General features: G+C 40.5%; 1 protein-coding gene across 12 annotated transcripts in view; it reads right to left on the reverse strand.

Moving 5' to 3' along the window:
- The window catches only part of LOC1272270 (high mobility group protein DSP1), a 24,243-nt gene that overhangs the window by 11,663 nt on the left and 7,580 nt on the right, over positions 1–5,000 (reverse strand). The window lies entirely within an intron of this gene.

Raw genomic sequence — 5,000 nt, forward strand, 5'->3', positions numbered from 1 at the left:
ATCCCGAGCCACAATCTGCTAACGTTTAAAATCGTTCTAACAACCGGCTAACAAACAACAACAAGAGTATCCATGTTTGAAACCATTTCTCTCTAACAACGAGTATCTATTTCTCCTCTCGAAAACGACCCTTGGGATGGGTATTTGTGTGCTTGTATAGTATTAAAAATATATCCCTTTTTGATAATATGAGTTTTTCGTGGATTTTTTGTTTCCCTTATATGTTTCGGTTGTTCTCACGATTTTTTGGATGTTTCCCACAATATGTGGATCATTTGTAACGATTTGCAATGGGAAGGTTATAATTAATTGTGGGAACAGTCCAAACATATATAAGAGTTTTAAAGAGAGAGTTAGTATATATTAATACTAAATTTTATCAAAAATACCCATTTCCCAATTATATGTTGACCGAGGAACGTTATATTCGACATACGCGAATATTCGAACTATGCGAATGCTTCGGGAACGCATAACCCGCGTATATCGGACACAGACTGTAATTCTTTAAATTGATTAGGTGGGGCGAAATAGTCACCTGCATGATGAACACGTTTATACAGGGTTTTCCAAGTCAGGTTCGAATGTAACCGTTGTTATTCACCATGTGCAATATGTTAATCTACATGAATCTGATGTTTCATTTCCATCGTCAGAATTTGTAATTTTACCAGCATGATTTTCAACAAGTCTTAAGCTTTATTGAATTTTCAGTTCTTTGAAAATTATATGTAAAAAATAAAATTTCATTATGTTACACCTTTGATCCCTGGTGATCGAATGTTAAAAACCATTTTAAAATGTTTAAAACTGTTATATGCAGTCAGAATCAAATCAAAGCTTTAATTAAGTGGCTAAACCCATGCCCTACTTGTAAAATTATACGAAAATTAGTGATATTTTAGCTAGAAATTATAAGATACGTGGAAATTCGAGATACGCGGTATTTAACGTCCGTTTTCGGTCCCCATTTACTGTATATCTCGAGGACCGCCTGTATGTTTACACAGGAGCAAAATGATGAGGCTGTGGTATTAGCTAAGGTCGCTACAATACATTAGTTTTACATAAATACAACTGTGCTGTTTGTATACTCTAATAACAAGAAAAATGGCAAAACGTGAGTTATTAAAATATGTTCCAATGGTTTGATAAATGTAGTCGCTGTGTTTTTATAAGTTTCGACATTTGGTGAATGGTCATTTTGCCCTATTACGCGATCATTTTATTCCACACGATACATTTTCACGACTTTTGTTGTTGATTTTTAAATTTCATTTTATAAATTTACATTTGTTGTTGATTGTTTTTCATTAATAAAATGTTTAAGCGATAGCCGTGTGTGCGCGTTAGTGTGGAATTAATCTGGATGTTTTTTTAGTCCACCCTGTGCTATGCTTGCAAAAAGTATCATTACCCGGCTTGGATTACTCGGACCATTGATTTTTGCATTTGCCTTTATTTCTTTGTGTCCTGTCCATGTTGACTTGTCTCATTGTTGTGTTTTGCACAAACTTCCTTCCACAAACGTTCAAAAAGGAGTGGTTTGCAAATGGAAATACAATTTGCCTACAAAGAGAAACTTCGCTCGACCTTCATGCGTACCCTGCAACGAGCATGACAGTTATGTTGTTTACGTTTGAGTGCGAAAACCCGTGTTCCCAATGAACAATTTCGTTCCATACCAACATACGATTTCAAACCGATTGGTGCACCAGCCAATTCCAAGGTTTAATAAAATTTGAAAACAAAAGATACGTGCGCTTGTGTTTGAAAACATGCAAAACAAATAAACACTTCTTTCTCCTTAGTTCTATCCTCTTTACATTGTTCATATGTGCAAAGTGGATTTAAACCTAACGATACAAGAATGAACAGTACTTAAACAAAAGCTCCTTCTTGGATGGATATGCTTCTTGGTGAAAGCCACCCCTCACAATATTGAAGGAAATAAATAATGCCAAAAAGGTATGAACAATTGTAAAACCTTAAAATCTATCCCCAGGAGGCACACGATTAACACCACACAGGCTTGTGCTATGTATTTCATCCATTACTATTTTCATTCATGACTTAGCTTCCGAGTTGTCAGTGTTGTAAATCCTGTTCTAGGGATCAAAGTGAACTTCATGTATTTTAACGTTTTTGATGTTATTGTGCAAAAGAACTTATCACCCTGTTATCAATATTAGCGTTTAAATACTGTCATCACAGACTGTTGTCACATAGCGCATCGCAGGTACTGAACGACTGGTATTAAATCAGAAGGTTTAACGTACATATATTTATATATATTTATATATAGTGTGTGTGTGCATGTGCGTGCTTGCGTGCATGCGTGCGTGCGTGTGCGTAGTAAAAGCAAAGAGCGAAAATTTGCGAGTTCTTGTCCCCCTTCCAATGAATTTAAATCAGCTTTAGCTCGTGATCCATTCTACTTCTCCTTCACAAAAAATTGGAGCAATTATTGCGATTCAAATGCCACTCTAAATGGAAAATTCATCAATTTTGTTCCATGCTAACGGCCCGTGGAGTAAAGCGCGTGTTGCGTTTGTGTTCGTATACTGCCGCAACCCCATTGGGAATGTTTGCACCTTCCGCGCGTACTGTTTACAGGGTCAAGTTAGCGGGTTTGTAGCTTGAGAACAGCATTAGCTTAGCCATTTCGCTACATTCATAACCCAGGACAACAAAGCGGCCTCATTCAAAAAACTAGCCTAAACAACAAACATAAACAACAAAAATCCAAATGATTTTTACCAGGTTTACTATCACAGCATGCCGATGAGAAAAGGATTTATATTTTGTTCTGGCAATAGTAGTGGAAAGAACAATCGATCGTAATATTATGCACCCCTTTTTTCATTCGTTTATGACGCCCATGCACACGCGACGGAAGCGGCGGCCCGCTTAAAATCACAAAATGGCAGCAGTGCGAGCGAGTCCAAGCGCCTTCAAGCGTTTGTCTTCTTTTGGCTCAACACGGCACGCACACAACACACCCTATTATAGGGCAAAGAGAGATGCGACTTTAAGCGACCGAGGGAGTGAACATGTATGTGTTGTGTACTCGTATACATGTGTATGTTTTGTGTGCTCGTGTACACGTATTTGTATGTGTATGTGTGTGGGTTGGTGCTCGTATACATGTGTGTGTGTTGGTGCTCGTATACATGTGTGTGTGTGTTGGTGCTCGTATACATGTGTGTGTGTGTGTGTGTGTGTGATCGTATACATGTGTGTGTGTTTTGTGATCGTATATATGTGTGTTTTGTGATCGTATACATGTGTGTGTGTTGTGTGTGTGTGTTGTGTGTGTGTGTTATGTGTGTGTGTTGTGTGTGTGTGTGTGTTGTGTGTGTGTTGTGTGTGTGTTGTGTGTGTGTTGTGTGTTGTGTGTTGTGTGTTGTGTGTTGTGTGTGTGTACTCGTGTACATGTGTATCGATTGTATGTACAGGAACGCGAGAGGTCACAGCAGGCAAGTAAGAGCGAGCGTGCGCGAAGTTCGCTTGTTCATCCATTTGTCAGGCGGTACTTTTTATTCGCTCTTTCTCACCGGTGGCACTCACTCGCCCCGAACGCTTTGGTGTGAGCGATAATGGTGAGTGGCGGATTGGCGTTGAACACGTTCAGACATACATATATTCAAGGAGCAAATTTGAAAGAAAAAGAAAGCGAGAATACTATGCGTCGTCGACGGCGAAACGTGCGCTCTCAATGTGAAAAATCGATCCAAAAATTTAATGCGCCCATCGTGGTTACACAAACACACTAATACACAGCACATGCATACAAAATATACATGTAAGAAGATAAAAACAGCCCGACAACGACAAGAAAACGCATTATGGCAGTTTTTTCTTTATGTTATTCCTTATTTCCCTGTGTCACAGAAAATTACTCAAAGTGGAGTTTTTTCTTAACATTTTAAGAGACACTTAGCCCTAGTGATAAAAAGCAAATAAAAAGTTAGGCTCGCATACGCGCCATCATGGCGGCAGCAGAGCGCGACGCGAAACCCCCCGTATTATGACGCACGCTGGATATAACACACACACTACATTTCCCCGACGAGCAAGAGATACGTGTCATGTGTGTTGGTGCGTGCCTGTATCTCCGCTGAATGCTAGCCACCCCCTCCCTCCCTCCCAAACGCAAAACGCGTAAGAACTGCCCAAAAAGCGCGCGCGAAATGCAGCTGCTAAGGCACGCGGCTAATCTTTTTTTTTACTTCAGACTGTGGAACGTTTAGAACTCAACACACATAGATTTACACGCCGAGAACAAAAGTTGATGCGTGCGTGCGTGTGCTGGAACTCGCCGGCTGCGTTCTTTTCGACATGGGATCGATTTAGAAGGATTTTTAATGTCGAGAACGTTTTGCAAGCATTTTTGGGGTTGTCTTGAGCCATTTTTTAGCAACTCTAACGCTCTCGATCAGTCCCCAGGAGTAAAACGAAGCGCGGTGTCTTCCTTGCTCGTGCATAATGCCAACATGGCGCTCTATGTACGTTGCTCTCTTTACGTCTCTCTTCTATCCTACCCATGGAGGCAACCGCTTTTTCTAGTCGACAGAACGCGTGTCGTCGTCTTGGGGTGTCCGCCGCCATTATCATTGTGTGTGCGCGGGCCTCTCTGTGACTCTGTGAGCTTACGCGCGCGGGCAATGGCGTGGTTTTCTGACGTTTTGGCGATGGATGTTATCTCACGATTTATAATTCCCCTACTACACACAGGACACACAGACACACACACTTGGAGCCAACGTGGTTGGCCATATTGTACCCGCATGATGTAGTATTTTTTTTATTTCGAATACTCTCATCCATTTTATTTCGATAGTAAATTCCATCAGACTAAGTTGGATTGCAATATCTGTTCGCTAAGATGCCCCTTGCACAGAACAATGGTTCCTATATAAACAAACACCCCTTTCGTTGCCACCAAGGATGTTATAAGAGACCAGGTGCTGGAATAGCCCTTCCCACAATTTTTAATG

The sequence above is a fragment of the Anopheles gambiae genome, chromosome X (assembly GCF_943734735.2).
Source record: "Anopheles gambiae chromosome X, idAnoGambNW_F1_1, whole genome shotgun sequence".
Classification (NCBI taxonomy): domain Eukaryota; kingdom Metazoa; phylum Arthropoda; class Insecta; order Diptera; family Culicidae; genus Anopheles; species Anopheles gambiae.